This window comes from Macadamia integrifolia, chromosome 6, assembly GCF_013358625.1.
Source record: "Macadamia integrifolia cultivar HAES 741 chromosome 6, SCU_Mint_v3, whole genome shotgun sequence".
NCBI classification, from domain to species: domain Eukaryota; kingdom Viridiplantae; phylum Streptophyta; class Magnoliopsida; order Proteales; family Proteaceae; genus Macadamia; species Macadamia integrifolia.
In genome coordinates this window covers 17,669,820-17,688,767 of record NC_056562.1, presented here as the reverse complement: position 1 = coordinate 17,688,767, position 18,948 = coordinate 17,669,820, and the positions used below count along the sequence as shown (strand labels likewise).

Below are 18,948 nucleotides of genomic sequence, written 5' to 3'. Positions count from 1 at the left end.
TCCTCTCTGACCTAGGTTTTGAGATTTTTCACTATGAAGCTTATTTCACTTTCCTAACTTAGGTTTTGCTCTCTAAAACCTTAGGATTATTCCTGAAATCATGTTTGGTCATCGTGTTCGTACTCATCATGCCTTTGCATTAGAGCAACAGGCCATTCTCGATGAAGCACAGTACAACCCACTACTATTTCGCTCTATGGCCAAACAAGACCATTGGGAGAACTTTGAATATTGGAATGTGGACCTAGGAAAGTACATCAGGATAAGGGATTTTTGGCAGTTATGCCTTCGCCAACATTTCGAGGCGATTGGGTGGTATCATATCTTGAAACCTAATAAGAGGTACTACCCACGGCTAGTGAGGTTGTTCTACTCCAACCTCCAATGTGTGAACCAAGGAACGAAAGAGATGAGGATCACTTCCTACATAAAGGAGGTCAAAATCTCCTTCAACATGAGACAACTGGCCAACATTCTGATGGCTAACAACATAAGAGAGCTCGTCTACTGCCCTCCTCGGACTCCAGCCTTTGAGTTCCAAAATCCTGATGTCCTTCAAGAGATGAACAATATGCTCACGAAGGCTACTTTTGGATGGGTTTGCATCGCCAACTACCGAGCTACCCCAAAAGTTGTTTGCAGGGTAGTTCAGTTGAATGTTCTTCCTACCTGTGGACACTACGATGAGGTGTCTGTATCGAACGCCTTTGTGAAGTATTGCGTGTACATAGGGGTGCAAGTTCGCCTTCCCTACCTACTGATGTGGACCATGGTAACCCGGTCTGAGGGAGGGGCAAGTAGAGCCAAAAACTTATGCTACGGGAGGATCTTGACTGATGTGTTCCTTTGCTTTGGGGTAGACTTAGAGGGTGAGGGATACTTGGGAGATGATGTCATAGACTTCAACCAAGACTCCTTGAGGAAGATGACCCTGGACATAAGTGAGGTATCACCCGATGAGGCTGAGGAAGAGTAGCCAATGGAAGTGGAGGGTCAACTGAGAGGTGATGTTGGGGTTGTTGGTGGAGGTGCTGAGGGAGGTGACGGAGATACTAATGTGGCTGGTGGTGGTGCTGGTAGAGGTGCTGTAGGTATTGGTGGCGATGATGGTGGTGTTCCACCACTTGACACACATACTATGGGTCCTACTGTTGCCTCCTCTTCCTATAGCACTAGGGGCACAAGGCTTTATGGTCTCAATGATGTGATGGCCCACTTGGACACCACCACAAACCTGTTGAGGAGGATGGACAACCGTCTCAAAAGCATGGATAGGAATTATGTCTTATGGACAACAGGGTGGCCTCCCTTGAGGCACAGATGTAGGCAATGGTCTTCCACCTCGCCATACTAGTGCCACATCCAAGAGTATATGGTTAGAACTAGAACTAGGCTCAAGGCCAAGGACAGCATAAGTAGTAGCAGGATCAGTAAGAGCAGTGGCCTAAGTTGCCACTGTAGTTTTAGGACTTCTCATTCCATGTTTTATTTGAATTTCATGTTCTAGTTGTTAGCTGAAATTTATTTTCTGTCATTTGCTTCTGTTCTTTGAATTCCTAGATTTAGGCTAGTTAGGATTTTCAACTTTCTGTCTTTTATTTTATGAAAACGGTGTAAGCTTATGTATTCAAGTTCTTTATCTAATGAAACGGCTTTGACACTTATGCTTGTCTCCTAGTTGTGATATTCTATTAATTGTTGTCTTTAAAGTTTTTATTTTAAATTCTAATCCCTAAATCATGGTTTGGCTAAGATTGTGAGTAAAGGTAGAGCATCGCGCTCTAATACCAAGCTGTCACACCCCACTTCCAGAAGACCCAACTTACCGTGTAGGATTACCAGTGATATGAGTAAGACACTTACCCATCTTATGAACCTACCAGGGTCTCTGATCACAGTACCTTAACGATTCACAATCTCACATTACAAACCAACCAATAGCAACGAAATCAGAGTATAATAGCGAAATTATAATTAAAATGGGAAATATCTAATGATATCAAATGTATACATAACCAAGTTATTCCATTACAGTCGTCCATGACTAATAAGTTCAGAAGTATACCATCCACAAGTTCGTATCAAAATAACAAAAATATGCCAAACACTTTATGGTGTCGCATATGCACAGACATCACAGGCACAATCCTAGTCATGCTTTCCTGCTTCCGACATCCACCAGTCACTCATTCCGTACTTGGGACCAAAAGAAAGAGAGTCACTAGCCATAGGCACGACCGTACCTGCATCATCATCTAAAAGGGGGCATATACGTGGGGTGAGCTTTCCAACTTGCTCAGTGAGGGGTGGGGTTCATGCACAAACAAAAAAAGGCAATTGTATATTGATGAGCACATTTATGTGTAAAATATAAGTAGTAAAGCATGCATTTTTACATATTTAGAATGGAGCTACCCTGGGTTTTACTCTCTTTTTGCAGGTTTTGTATTTTAATGGCCTTAAACATTATCGGGTGTCATATCTCTCCAACAACAATTACCGAGTGTATTTGGTGAGCTATGGTGTGCAAAATTCCCTTACTCATCAGGAGGTCTCAAGTTTGAATCTCATGGTTGTCTTTTTTTTGGAGAATTTTGTTGAAGATTTCCTATTTTTCACTCACTTAAAGCACTAAAGGCATGGAGGGGATTTCCACATCAAATTAGAAGATTGTCCAAATCTTCAAAGAAAAGAAATCATGGGAGGGGTTTCTTGCGCAAGAAGAGCAAAAAAAAGGGAAAGAAAAAAAAAGAAGAAATAAATCTTGTCCAAATCTTCTCTCTCCTCCATATCATCACCAGAAGATTGTTCAAATCACATAAAGCAAGAAGGAAAATCATCCAAGGGAAAGAAAAAAAAATCGGCCAACAAGGGTTGTGTGCAAGATTTGAAGAGAAGGAGAAAAAGAAGAGAAAAAAAAAAAAGGAAATAAATTAAGCAAAAAAAATTATAGGAAATTTCTCCAAGTTTATTTCTCTCTTCTCTCTCCTCCACCTTAGCACTTTTGGTCTCAAAAGACCTCACCTACCAATTGTGGGTTTCTCCCTTTTAGGAAAGAGAAGTTTGTTACCCTACCACCCCATTCCCTATAAATACAACTCATGTAAGAGGAGGGGAGACACTTCATTCTTCTTCTAGTTTTTTTTTAGTTGCTCTCTCTCACTCTCTTTAGTTTTAGTTCTTCTTTGTTTTTGCTTTAATTACTTTTGTAATAGCTTTTTATTTCAATTAGTGCAAGCTCTCTTTTATTTTTTATTTAGCCTTTTATGTTTATGATTTATGCAATTAAGTTGTAATTTTTAAGTTATAGTTCAAGGCTTAGATCTAGGTGACAAGATCACAAGCCATGGAGCAACTCTTTTTTAAGTTCAGTTTTTTTTTTTAAGATTTGTTTACTCTAGGCCTAAAAATTTCAGATTTGGTTCATTCCAGATCCAGTTTTTAGGGTTGGCAGTATCTCAAATCACCCAAACTTTCAAGTTCAAGCATTGATTCAGGTAGGTAGGCTTCTTTAATAGTCTTCTCTTCCCCCTCTCATTCTCTCTTCTGACTACCATTTCTTTCTCAATTTAGGATTTTAATTTCAGTCGTTACATTATTGCTTTCCCTTTCCCCCAAGGTTCATGGCTAGTGTATATGTTGGCTTTGCCGCTCCTAACCGTTGTAAGAGTGACTCTCTAGTCAAGTAGAGAAGCTCATATTATGATGCATCCCTCGGGCTAAGTAGAGAAACCTACTTGTAAGCCTCTCTCTAGCTTTATCTCCTTTCTTTTACTTTATTTTTATTTCAACATTTTTTTCCTTCATTACTTTTTAATTGCATGGGTTATTTTTTTCAGTTATTTATTTATTTAATTTTAATTACGTGGCTTGCGCATTTAAATTCTTAGATGACGAATGGTTTGGACGTTATTTTAGATATATATGTTTAGGATGGTAGTTACAATTAGATCACAACCAATAATTGGTTCACTTTTGCATTATTAAAAGATGCCAAAAATAAAGTGGCTGCTCTCCCTATGTTCGACCCGTAGTTACACTGATCCGTACGCTTGCGACTACACTTTAAAAATTCCAACAAGTTTTTGATGCCGTTGCCGGGGAGACAGTTCCATGTTATATTTTGCTTTCTTTTGGTAAATTGGAGTGCTTTGTTTGCTTTGTTTTATTCTTCTTTTTCTTCTATTGAATTCCTAAGAACAACTTGCAATAATAGTTGTATCGATGGAGGTTGCCAAGCCTCACAGTATGATAAAGATAGGTTTTTCCCTATAGTAGTACCTCAGGAAGTGAATTAAGCAACCCTGGATCCTTGTCCATAAGCTCCTGCCAAAAAAAAATTAAAATAAAAAAAATCAAGAAAATGAATTAAAAAAAAAGTTTTTCTTTCCATTCTTTTGTGTTTGTTTTACTCTAGTTGTGGGTAGTTTTTTGTTGCATGAGTGCTAGGGGGTACGTAATACTGAGAATCGATTAGAAAGAAGGGATCCAACAAGTAGTGACCCTATATACTCTCATCAATACTTTCAATATGGGAGACCAACAGCCAAACCCTCAACCTCAATCTCTGAAAGATAAGTTCTACCCTACTAGAGCAGCCCAACCTTCCTGTATAGTTCTACCACAAGCCCAGGGCAATAATTTTGAGCTCAAATCTCAATAAATCACTATGTTGCCCCCACTTTCATGGGTTGCCCTCTGAGGATGCATACCTATTTCTTAGGGAATTTGAGGAGGTTTGTGTTCTAATTAAGGTCCAACAGTTGACTAATGATGCTGTAAAATTAAGGTTCATAACTTTTGCGCTCAAGGACCAAGCTAAGAAATGGCTCTATGGTCTCTACCTACAAATTCCATTGCCACATGGGATGGATTTACTATAGCCTTCCTAAAAAAGTTTTTTCCTTTGCATAAAACCAATAAACTCTGGAGTGACATTCTTCAATTCAGGCAGAAACCTAGTGAGTCGTTCTCCAAATATATGGAGAGATTTAAGGACGTCCTTCAAGAATTCCCTCACCATGGAATTGATACATGGCAACTTTGTCAAATCATTTATGAGGGTATTGATTATCAGACTAAGCAGTTGTTAGAGTCTATGTGCCCCAAAGGTTTTACATCTTTTATAGATGAAGATGATGCTTGGAACTTTTTACTTTAATTGGCTGAGAAAACTAGAGAATGGGAGTCTACTCAAGAAATTGAGAAGACAAATAAGAATTACCTTGTAGAAGATGTTGTGGCCAAAGAGGCTCAACTTGAGAGTCTTATTAAGAGACTCGAAGCCATAGTAGTTAAAGGACTTGTCCAACTGAACTAAATAAATCATTCTGTGCCTATGTGTAGTTGGTGCCAATCTCCCACTCATGTGATGGAGGAGTGCCCTAACATTTCTCATGTGAATGGTTAAATATAGGTCCTGAAAATGTGAATGCCATGTCCCAAAATAACCCTTATAGTCAGACTTATAATCCAGGATGGTGAAACCATCCTAACTTCTCTTTGAATCAAGCCAATCATCAAGTAGGTCCTAATTTTCAACCCTTGAGTCAAGGGTAGTTTGTTCCCCAAAAATCCAATCAAAAGAACATGCCCCCTAACCAGCAAAACAATTTTAGGATCCCCGCTCAATCTGTTATTCCACCACCTCCTGTAAATCAACCTCTAGGATTCATGAGAGGAGGTGGTGATTTGGCTAGGCTTTCTTATTTAGAGAAAAGCATGGAACTTCTCATGAGTACTTTGATGACAAGCCAACATAATATGGAGAAGCAAATCTCCCAACTTGCTAATGTTTTGCATGAAAGGGAGAAAGGGAAGATGCCTAGTCAGTTCGAACCAAATCCCAAGAATGAGAATATGAATCATCAACCAATTCCAAATCAGTTGAATTCAATTCAAAAGAGTCCACAATAAGAGCCTTCCAACTAATGTAATGTTGTTTATGCTCTTAGGAGTGGCCAAGAGTATCAATAGAGTGTTCCTAAATCTTCCCCATCTATTACTCCTGTTAACTCTCCTTCTGTTGAGGACACAAGTGTGCCTCTTATTCCAAGTTCGTCTAATAAACCTAAAGCAACTAAAGATAATTTGGGTGAGGAAACTACAAATGATTCTTCAAAAAAAGAACAAAATCCTAACAGTGCATATGTTCCTCCTGTCTCCTTTCCTAATCGGTTGGTAAACAAAAAGAAGACTGCTTCCATTGACAAAATTTTAGAAGTCTTCAAGAAGGTAGAAGTGAACATCCCTCTTTTGGATGCCATATCCCAGATCCCTGCCTATGCAAAGGTCTTGAAAGATTTGTGTACTCACAAACGTATCACTAGTGTACCCAAAAAGGCGTTCTTGGCAGGCAACATTAGTTCCATAATTACTCAGCCTATAGTCACCAAGTATATGGATCCAGGGAGCCTTACCATAGTTTGTGTCATAGGCAACACCTACATTGAGTATGCATTACTTGACCTTGGCACAAGTGTGAATCTTTTTCCTTACCATGTGTATAAGCAACTAGGATTGGGAGAATTGAAAGCCACTGGAACTACTCTTCAGTTGGTAGATAGATCTGTTAAGATTCCTAAAGGGATGGTTGAGGATGTCATACTTAAAGTTGGCGAATTTTTATTCCTTGTTGATTTCATTGTGTTAGACACCCAACCAATTCCCAACATTCGGGACCAAATCCCAATTATTCTTGGTAGACCGTTCCTTGCGACCAGCAATGCTATAATTAATTATAGGAACGATACTATAAAACTTTCTTTTGACAATACTTCTGTGGATTTTAATGTCTTTAGGTTGGGTAAGCAACCAAATCCCCATGAGAAGGATGTTCATATGCTCCAGGAAATTCTATATTCCATTGAGACATATTTTGATATTGATTTTGATTCTGAATTTCAAGATTGCATAGAACAATTAGGTGGTTTTGATGACGGAATTCTGTCTGAGGTTTAGAGTCTCCAACCACCTATAGAGCCCTTAGGGTGCCCTTCCAATTCCATTCCCAAACCTTCTATATTGGATCCCCCTAAGCAAGATCTTAAGGAGTTGCCATCTGATTTGAGGTATGCCTTCCTAGGGCCTGACCAAACTCTTCTAGTAATAATTTCTTCAGATTTGACTTCTAGCCAGGAAGAGGAATTACTTAAAGTGTTAAAATACAATAAAGAAGCCAAGGTTGGGATTTCATTTTCTTCAAAATTTTGGGTGTATATTCACTACAAACACCCACAAAACACAACTCGTTCACTAGGAGTGGCCTAGGGGTTTAAAGGCTTGTTGCACATGCTAAGTGCAACCGTGATTTCTACGAAAGTCAGTTAGGTTTTTCATTTTTATTCTTTTTCTTTTTGTTTTGCTCGAGGACTAACAAACTCTAAGTGTGGGATAATTCTAATGAGCACATTTATGTGTAAAATATAAGTAGTAAAGCATGCATTTTTACATATTTAGAATGGAGCTACCTTGGGTTTTACTCTTTTTTTGTAGGTTTTGTATTTTAAAGGCCTTAAGCATTATCGAGCGTCATATCTCTCCAACGACAACTACATGGTGTAGTTGGTGAGCTATGGTGTGTAAAATTCCCTTACTCATCAGGAGGACTTAAGTTCGAATCCCATGATTGTTTTTTTTTTTTGGAGAATTTTATTGAAGATTTCCTATTTTTCACTCACTTGAAGCACTAAGGGCATGGAGTGGATTTCCACATCAAATTAGAAGATTGTCCAAATCTTCAAAGCAAAGAAAATCGTGGGAGGGGCTTCTTGCACAAGAAGAGAAAAAAAAAAGGGAAAGAAAAAAATGGGAGAAATAAATCTTGTCCAAATCTTCTCTCTCCTCCATATCATCGCCAGAAGATTGTCCAAATCATAAAAAGCAAGAAGGAAAATTGTCCAAAGGAAAGAAAAAAAAAATTGGCCAACAAGAGTTGTGCATAAGATTTGAAGGAAGGGAGAAAAAAAAGAGAAAAATAAATAAAAAAAGGAAAGAAAATAAGTAAAAAAAATTATATAAAATTTATCCAAGTTTATTTCTCTCTTCTCTCTCATCTACCTTAGTACTATTGGTCTCAAATGACCTCACCTACCAATTATGGGTTTCCCCCATTTAAGAAAGAGAAATTTGTTACCCTACTTCCCCATTCCCTATAAATACAACTCATGTAAGAGGAGGGGTGACACTTCATTCTTCTTCTAGTTTTTTATTTAGTTGCTCTCTCTCTCGCCCTCTCTCACTCTCTTTAGTTTTAGTTCTTCTTTGCTTTTGCTTTAATCACTTTTGTAATAGCTTTTTATTTCAATTAATGCAATCACTCTTTTATTTTTATTCAGCCTTTTATGTTTATGATTTATGCAATTGAGTTGTAAGTTTTAAGTTATAGTTCTAGGCTTAGATCTAGGTGACAAGATCAGAAGCCGTGGAGCATCTCTTTTTCAAGTTCAGTTTTTTTTCAAGATTTGTTTTATCTAGGCCTAGAAATTTTAGATTTGGTTCATCCAGATCCGGTTTTTAGGGTTGACAGTATCTCAAATCACCCAAGCTTTCAAGTTCAAGCATTGATTCAGGTAAGTGGGCTTCTTCAATAGTCTTCTCTCCCCCCTCTCATTCCCTCTTCTGACTACCCTTTCTTTCTTAATTTAGGATTTTAATTTCAGTCTTTACATTATTGCTTTCCCTTTCCCCCAAAGCTCATGGCTAGTGTATGTGTTGGCTTTGCCCCTCATAACCATAGAACCATCATTTTATTGTTTTTATTTTAATTGCCTCCCTTTCCCTAAAGCCAAGTAGAGTAACCCTTGTAAGAGTGACTCTCTGGTCAAGTAGGGAAGCTCATATTATGATATATTCCTCGGACGAAATAGAGAAACCTACTTGTGAGCCTCTTTCTAGCTTTATTCGCTTTCTTTTACTTAATTTTTATTTCTGTAATTTTTTCCTTCATTATTTTTTAATTGCATGGGTTGTTTATTTTCAGTTATTTATTTATTTAATTTTAATTGTGTGGCTTGCGTATTTAAATTCTTAGATGATGAATGGTTAGGACGTTATTTTAGATACATATGTTTAGAATGGTAGTTAGAATTAGATCACAACCATTAATCGGTTCACTTTCGCATTATTAAAAGAAGCCAAAAATAAAGTGGCTGCTCTCCCTGTATTTCGACCCATAGATACACTGATCCATACGCTTGTGGTTACACTTTAAAATTTCCAACACATATAATTTATGATGCATGATTATAAAAATTAAACACATAGTCCATGATGATCATGATGCAATTCATTTATTTTATTATCCACCTAATAGTACAACTAAGTCTAATAAATGCTACTACGACATATTAGGCTTTATCCCTGGTCCTATAATCACCACTGACTACACAATGATACAAACCCTAGCCATGATTAAGAGCCTGTCGATCCCCGTATGCGACCATGGGTCACCCAACAAACCCCTGATAACCCTCCTGGTAGTCATGCCACCGGTATGTCCATTGGCCACGTCAGACAAGTTCGCCTCCGGCAACAATCACATCATACTACGGGTGTGGCATTTTGGAAAGGTACATCGAACATACCACAAATGGGTTATCCAACACCTTACCCCCTATTGGCAAGGTTTCATAGCATAGGAAGTGATACCTAACCATAAATATTCTACATGCCTTCACAGTGATACAGTTAGTATGAATTACACTATACTAGGAACACATCAGCCACAAAGTGTAATCCATCTCCAAGTATAGTTCTGGGGTACACAATACCGGTAACACATTGGCTACAAAGTGCAACCCATGATTGTTTACCTAGTCTAGCATGCATAATCACAGTTGAGTATGGACTATGCAACACCCGTATCCCCATCGGCCACGAAGCGTATCCATTTCCAGATGCAATCCTAAAGTACACGATAGTGGTAACACATCGGCCACAAAGTGTAATCCACGACTATAATTAACTCTAATGCACATAATCAATGCATGAATGCAACAAACATATGGTAATCATGGCACTGGCGCCACCTTTGTCACATCGGATTCCATCTCATACATACAACAACCACACGACGATCACAGTACCGGTACCACATCAGCCACATTGGATCCCGCCATACATGTCCATAAACATTTCATAACATATTCATAAAATGTAACATATGATAGAACATCATCATCATGTGAGCAATATAGTTAAACATGTACAAATAAACACATGTGAGCAAAAATAAATAAACATTCCCAAAATAAAAGCAACCATCCCTCACCTTGATTAGGCTCATGTAGATTAGGGTTCAAGTATGGCCATCGATCATTCGATTCAATTCTAGCCTCAGGGTACGTGCCCATCACTGTCCTAGAACTAGGATAACCAAATGTCAATACATGTCAGGAATATCGGGAAGGGCCCACATGGGTCAGCCCCAAAGGGTATAGGCAAAGTCCCACAGTGACAATACTATAATAAAAAACACCCATGGAAAATAGGGACTGTCCACCAGAAATATCAATCGTATTTCCGGTGGAACTAGCAGAGAGCACCTAAGGTTCAGGTGGTCACCGGAAACACCCACCAAAAACTGCTCCAGTGCTTTCGGTGGCTTATTTCCGATGGCAGTGCAGCAACTGTCCGTGTGATTTGGGGCTTTCTGGCTCAGGTCTGATCATCGAGATTCATTCCGTGGAGTTTGTTGGGGATGCTCCTAGCATCATTATGAGCTATTAAAATTCTGATTCCACCAAGACATTTGGATGATACGTCGATCGAACGTTTGAAACCCTAGATGGTCATTTAGTCAATCTTGTTGTCGGAGCTCACCGGACTCAGTTTGAGCTCAACAATGGCACCGACGAGGTGAAACACTCAATCCCTGAGCTCAAGAGGGTTTGTGGCCCAAGATTAATCCTATATCTAGCTTTCCCTAGGTTAAAATGAAGAGAGAGAGTAGTAGAAGAGGTTCCACTTACCTCCGACAGGGATTCCGGCAACTAGGCAGGCAACCACCACCAAGGTAAGCTCCCTTCCTTCTTCTTCCTGTTTTTCCTCTTCTTCTTCTTCTTCGTCTTTTTCTTCTTCTCCTTTCCTCTCCCACAATTTGTATAAGTGAGAAATGAGGAAATGAATTCTCATTTCCACTTATATGGTAAAATAGGCCTTAGGGTCTGTTTGGTTTGGTACTAGTCGGGTCTGAATGGTTTAATCTGACTGCCGTGGCATGTGGACCCAACTACTTTGGTTTGTGAAGTGTTCATGTCATGAGGAAGGTGTGGGGGAGGATTTGATCATCCAGGGCTGTCTACAATGTGGGTAGCAGGGCCCACGAGCATCAAAACCCAACCAGTAGCCTGATTGGTCACCGGAAACAACTAGTGGAAACAAGCCCAAGATATTTCCGATGGGTTATTTTCAGTGGTCAAGACAGGTTGCTATCTTGAGTACTTGCTGTCCTCCAGCCAGTCTCACATGGGTAGTAACACTAGGCTATGTTCATGGTCCTCCGATAATTTTGGTGCGTGTCAGGATTCAGATGTGGGGTGTCAGGTCACTTACTGTCTAGGATCGGAAGGTATGAATCCCCTCTAGTTAGATTGGAAAGCAATACATGAACATGTAGGGTCATTTCTCCCCCTTTTGCAATGGGAAGTTATGAGCCAAAACTCGATGGTACTTCCTAATTCCGCCATGAGACTTATCACAATAGTTTAAATTAGACCGAGTCAAGGCGCGGGTGTAACACCTTTTTATCCAAAACCCACTTAGGAGAGCATTTCCTTATGACTAGAATACATTATAGGAAGATTCCTTTTCAAGACCTCAAATAGATTCTATAAGTTAGCTTGTGGCATTCCTAGCATTCTCCATCTATTTCTTATATGATGCAAGTATGTAGTGGATGCAAAATAGGACTGACAAATCTTCCTTGACAGGATCGATATATGCAAGGTACATGATCCTTTTGATATACCTGAACTACGAGATCAAGGGGGTAGCATCCTTGCTCATTACTTGTGACTACAAACAAGGTTAAGCAATTGGCCACGGGGGTGGTGGAACCATGAGTGATTGTGTGCATAAGTGTAATGTGAGGTTACTATCATCCAATCTCAGAATGTCATAAAGTGCACATACCTCCCCGAGGGTGTTGGCACAATTATGAACATCGTCTCCATTCAATAATACCTAACCCTCTGGTACAGGAAGCAGCTATCATTTGCTCTTAAAGTACTCTCCATAACATGCACTGACCTCCTGAAGGGTGCGGGCATACAGGGAGTCCCTTGCTAAATGGTTTCACTTTGAGCACGATGCATGATGTGGTTAACGAATACATTTACAAATATGGGGTTAGCCAAACATATTTTCAAACAGATGTGGTGTGAATTATTCTTGCATTTAAAGGTAGCATCTAGTTTCAGAAGCTTGGAGCGTCCCCAGCAGAGTCGCCACTGTGAGGGTAGCGGTAGAAAAAAGGAAACGGATCCCCTCTTCTTTTTGTTCCTCTCTCCTCTCTCTCTCTCTTCTTCTTCTTCTTTTTTGCTTTCTCCTCCATGTGTGTGCCACTGCAGGCCCTGCACCATAGTATCACCGCTCAGAGATACATGGGAGCCTATTTCACAGGGCTCCACTCTCTCTCCCTCTCTCGAGGAGGAGTGTAGTTTAGAGGTACATCTTCCTTGGGTTGATGATGGTCCAATGGGGGATTAGGATCATGCAAAAGGGGTTTGGAGTCACCACCTAGGGTTATGGGCCTAGGACCCTGGGGTGGGCCCGATTCCAAAGAAAAAGGCCCAGAAATTGGTCTGGTCCAGAGATTAGGGTATGTGCCAGGTTGTAGAATTGGGAAGGTGTTAGGCACCCAATCTACCAGGTTCAACCGGTCTTCCTACTAGATGCATGAAGAATGAAGATTTTCCACAATTATTCTATACCGCATGCATGGCTAAATTATAATGCATATATACATTGATGAAAGAAATAATTACATATGAACACTAAGACAAGGAAAATAAAGAGTCTACATTGTATTAATTCAGGTGAGAGATTATACATGAGCTTAACCCCTGTTTCGAGTGAAGAGAGGTGGATCCCTGATTGGTGTAGATATGAACTTTCTCGTGAATTCTCATGGCTTAGGGGAAGGTGGTCTTGACCTCCAACTTCTTATCTCGAGAGATGCTGACTGTGGTGATCTTCAAATATTTGGATAGAGGTTCGGCTAGGGAAGAACAATTCCCGAGCTTGTAGTTTGACAGAACTTTTGCAGAACTTCAGCTAGGGAAGGTTGTTTCCAGATTAGGGTTTTGGCAGAGCTTTGACTAGGGAGGGCTACTTCGGGGATTTGGATTTCGACAGAGCTTTGGCTAAGGAAGGCTACTACCGGTCTAGGGTTTGGGTGGCACTCCAGCAGGGCTTTGGCTAAGGAATCCTTAGGAAGGGCTTAGGAGGGTATCACACTAGGCAAGGGAGAGGCTGGGGGGTGGCCATGCAAGGCAATGGAGGAGCTAGGGGGTGGCCATGCAAGGCAAGGGAAGAACTCCTAAGGAGGGGGAGTTGTGCTCAAAAGTGTGAGGGGGACTGCCAAGGGAGGAGACAAGGGTAGTGTGGCTCTAGTGTGTTGGAAGTGAGGGAGGGGGTATTTATAGATTTCTAGACCAATGGGGTGGAAAAGGGAGTTTGTAAGCCAATTGGGTGCAGGGCAGTAGGGTACGCCAGTGGGGGCTTAGGGTAGCAGGGGATGTGGGATTTTTAGGCCAAACCTCACACTTGGCATAGGGCTATGAGCAAGGGGGCGGGGGGCACTTGGTAGGGCGGGACCATGAGGTGGTGGCGCGAGACCACATGGCCATAGGGTGTGGGGGCGTAGAGGTGTGTGTAGGGTGGGGCGAGGCCACAGCAAGGAGCGCGGGGGCACTGGCGAGAGGTGTGGGCAAGGGTTCCAGGTGTGTGTATGGCGGGGCCACGGTGGGGAATATTCCTAGATCCTAATCTAAGGGCTTCGATGGGTTCTTTCTTCCGGTGATGATTGCGGGAGATCTGACTGTCCGATTTTGACACACCATATATCATTAGAATCATAATTTCGAGTAGTATCCATCTGTATGGTCACTTTGGACCAAATTCCTCCATATACATGATGTCATAATTTGACCCTTCTTTTCTCCCACTTAGGGTTTTTAGGGTTTCTGGGTGTGTAGGGAGTGTTTCGGGGCTGGGTACCTCAGTTAGTTGGTATCTCTGTTATTTGGGAGCGAAAGGCCGTGTCCATGATCCATGAGTCATCATAGCCAGGGGAGGGTGACAAAATTGGGTGTTTATAGTATCCCATGACAAGGAGCAGGGTGTGACATGTATGCTATATACTGATGAATTGATCTAAGTATTGTCCAATGGTGTGAAAACAACACGAAAAATGTTACCGAAAATACCCCCCAATTGCCAAAGGATAAGAACACTTCTCCAAGAATCTCAAATATTTTTAGCCAAAAATAAGCACGACACTCATACCACCAGATAGTGCTCGAAAATATGATCCGAAGATATCACAATGCCAATGCAAAAAAGGTACTAGGCAGAAATTTGATGATGAACCTATACAAATTGCCAGTGGAGAGGAGGATACCTCCAAGGATCCAGAAGAAGATCCAGAAGAGGATCCAAAAGAGGAGGTTTTCAAGGACCATTCAAAGGGTACCCAATATTCATATAATCTTCAAGAGAAATCAACATAACACATAACTCAGGACAAGGAAGATGAGGAAACACAAAATTTCCAGATGCTATTCAAAAAATTAAAGAGTACATTATTGAAATGAAATGATGCGAGTGAAAGTGGAAGCAATGCCAGAGAACTGATGTTCTAAGTATATGGCATGTGCTAGTCTTCCATATAAATTCATATGAAACCTTTTTTTTTTCCAAGACATTTTGTGTTGATGTCTTAACATAGGGCAAGGATGTTTCATACGAGGGACTATACAAGCATGCCATGAGAAAGAATGATGGAATTTTTAAAACATGTTTTCTTTAACTAACATTAAATTGGTTGGTAATGTATTATTGCATATGCCTATGTCTACTTAGATTGAATACCTGGAGGATGAGAACCGAAAACTAAAGGCTGATCATGAAAGATAAAAAGCTGTGAATGATGACATAGAAAAGAAGTTACACATTAGTCTGAGAAAGATTTTGGAAGTATGTTCTCCTCATTCCCTATATTTGGCACTCTATCAATTTTTCTTTTAATGCTTAATACTTACATAAGATTTGTGTTGAATGTTTATGAGACTCATAAATAATATATTTATCACACTCAAACGCCACTTGCAATTGATGAAGGTAGATATCGGGCTCATTTGTAAGACACACTAATTATACTAACTGCAAGTGCATAGTGTCAGCTGCAGCTATGAGTCAAACTCAGAGGGGCCAAGTGCTTAATTAACACATTTCCAAATTAGGTAGTATAAATATCAAGAGAGTTGACTATACTAATTTAACTAAGTGTGCAAGATAATTCTAACAATTAAAATATCAAATTAAATTAGTGCAATTAAATTTAACTAATCAATAGAGAATAATAAAATAAAATTAATGCAGAAGGTTCAATCAGGATTGGGATTCACCATGGGTATAAGTTGAATTAATAAAAGGCATGGGGACATATTACATATGGTATGATCTAGGTCTATGGGAGATGCAACAATGGCTAACATACCCCATGAATAGCATCATTCAATATGCAATATTATGCTAAATATTGAAAATCCTAATTAATGTCATTATGGCTACGACGACTATTATATATATGATCCTATTGGATGACATACACAATGCGGTGATCAACCATAGTAAGTCTAACGAGGTTCATGTTCGTTAAAATAAACCATGAACATTATTTATCCATACTAACCACCCATGGCTTCACCCAAATCCCAAAAAAAGGATTTAGCTAGCCATGTGAGTGGTGGTGATGATGCTACTTAAACTAAAAATAAAAGACATATCAATGGAAATTAAATTCAAAATAAAAGAAAAATTAAATTCAAAATAAAAGAAATAAATTGCTTTTATGAATTGAGGAAAAATTGCAGAATTTTATTGAAGAAGATAATAAATTCCAAGCTTCCGCACATCTAAACTTTAAAAATGCTTTCAAGTCTTTAATTACAACTTTAATGCTTCGAATGAAACTTTTTTGAGAAAAATTTACAACTTGTAAACATAAATTATTCAAAACTAAACTAATGAAGTGAAAGAAGATAGATAGGGGAGAGGGAGCTTGGTTTTTTAGAGAGTGGAGAGCTTCTCTATTTCTATAGTCCAACTACCTAAAGAATGAGAAGAAAAAAAAAAAAAAAAGAAGCAAATAAAAATCAAAACCTATAATAGAAACTACCCAAAATTTGATAATCCCAATTCCCTTTACAAGATTTCCCTTAATCCTAAAATAGAAGATAGAATAGGATCTTCTAGAATATTGTCCAATATAGAAGATTATGAATATGAAACTACTAAAAATTCATCCCAGCATGTGGTTAAAAATCAAAATAGAAGGATGACTTAGCCTAAATCTTCCTTGTAGAAATCGTCCACCACATAGGAAATCCTTGGAATTTATTATGTAGATTTTTCCAAGAGGGAATCTTCTAGACAGCTACAGTTAGTTTGAATGACATGTAGGGCTTACACCAGACACCCAAATTACTATGTAGCTTCAGTAATTTCATTTTTCACCCATATATCTATCAATAGAAATTAAGGCAAGAGTTAAAACACCTTTTTTATTTTTCATTTTTCAAAGGAGTTCCAACCAAAGTACCTCCGCTTCTTGAGACAGAGTATCCTGCTATGTACAACCAATGAAATTTTCATGTTAATTCCACTTAACTTTGCATAGAAAAATACCCAGTTCCGATCTTAACTCCTTAGTAGGACTCAAGTAAACTAGACTATACTCAAGATCATAATTCTATATGCTTTTCACAATTTTTTACATTCGAATTTCACCCTACCTTAGGATGTGTTCAAATTTCTTTCCTTGAAACAAGAACTTTATTACTTCAAAGCATGGGTTACCAATTCATCTCTCTCTCAATCGAAAATAAAAAGAACATCAAAACATTCCAAAAATTCCAAGATGGCTATAAACTCACCTAAGCTTAAGTCAAGATTCCAACACAATTTAGATCAAGAAACTATCTCCCCCTATACTCGAAGTGTGAAGTGTCCGCAATGCATGAAAGAACATAAAAACAAGGACAAAGGAATAGGGACTCACAAGTTGTGATCAAACGGCAGAGTAAAGAGGCTAATGGAGCTCCATGACCTCTTCCATATTTGTACAAGGAAATTCAATGAATGGCTTAATGCGTTGACCGTTGACCTTGAAAATCACATCATTCCCTGGATTCAAAATCTCTACAGCACTATGTGAGAAAACATGGTGCTATAGAAGCACCATCCCAATGGGATCTCAACTTACCAGGGAATAAATGTAATCTTAAATTATAAAGTATGACCTTATCGCCTACTTGAAATGATTTCCGAAGAATTGATTTGTCATGGAAAGCTTTTGTCTTTGCCTTGTAAATCCGAGCATTGTTTTAGGCATCATGTCTAATTTTCTACAATTCAGAAAGTTAGAGTCTGCGATGTGCACCAGCATCAAAGAGATCAAAATTCAATTTCTAGATGGCCCAAAATTCTCTGTGTTCTAAATCAAATGTTAAATGGTACCCTTTCCCATACACTAGATGGTAGGGAGATTGACCAAGATCGTTCTATATGCAGTCCGATGAGCCCACAAGGCATTTACCAACCAATTAGACCAATCCTTATGGTTGGGATTGACAGTTTTCTCCAAAATCTATTTGATTTGCCTATTAGACAATTCCACTTGGCCACTAGTTTGAGGGTGATAAGGGGTGACCAATTTATGGATAATCCTATACTTCTTCATCAAGGTCTCAAAGACTGATTGCAAAAATGAGTACCACTATCACTAATTATAGCTCGTGGTGTACCAAAGCGGGAAAATATGTTGTCTTTGAGAAACTTGACCACCACTCTATAGTCATTGGATTTACAAGCTATGGCCTCTATCTATTTGGAAACATAATCAATGGCCAAAAGAATGTACAAATTCCCGAAGGAATTAGGGAATGGTCCCATGAAATCGAAGCTCCACACATAAAAAATCTCAACTACCAAAATAGGGTTGAGGGGCATCATGTTCCTCTTTGTGGCATAGCCTAAAGACTGACAGGCTTGACAAGCCTTGCAAAAATTGAATGCTATCACGAAAGAGAGTCGACCAATATAATCTGCATTATAAAACCTTTACAACAGTTTTCTTAGGGCCAAAATGACCACCACATGCATGATCATAGCAAAAAGATAGGTATAAAAGTTACTCATGATCTGGAATGCAACGATAGTAAATCTGTTATGGATAGGATTTTAAGAGATATGGGTCATCCCAGAAGAAGTACATGACTTGAAAATGAAACCTCTTCTTGTCTTGGGTGGACCAATGATTGGGTGTCACACCCATGACTAGATAGTTGACAACGTCAGCATACAAGGTTCACTAGAGATGGTCAATAGTTGTTCATCAGGGAAAAACTCATTGATGGGACAATCCTTGTCCTTTGAATTGGGGAGATGGGAAAGGTGGTCTGTTGCCAAATTTTCAACACCTTTCTTCTCCCTAATCTCTAGGTCAAACTCTTGAAGGAGTAAAACCCACCTAATCAGACGCATCTTGGTGTCTTTCTTAACCACGAGATACCTAATGGCTAAATGATCTGTATAAATTATCACATGAGAGCTAATAAGGTATGATCTAAATTTTTACAAAGCAAACACAATAGCCAAAAATTATTTTTTTGTCATGGTGTAGTTCAGTTGTGCATCACTTAGAGTTCTGCTTGCATAGTAGAT

At 39.2% G+C, this 18,948-nt stretch overlaps 1 non-coding gene across 1 annotated transcript; it reads right to left on the bottom strand.

Annotated features, from left to right (window-relative positions):
• Positions 1 to 4,921: 4,921 nt before the first annotated feature.
• LOC122082944 lies at positions 4,922 to 5,028 on the bottom strand. Its single transcript, XR_006141480.1, has one exon. It is a non-coding gene; the product is annotated as a small nucleolar RNA R71 (small nucleolar RNA).
• Positions 5,029 to 18,948: the final 13,920 nt, after the last annotated feature.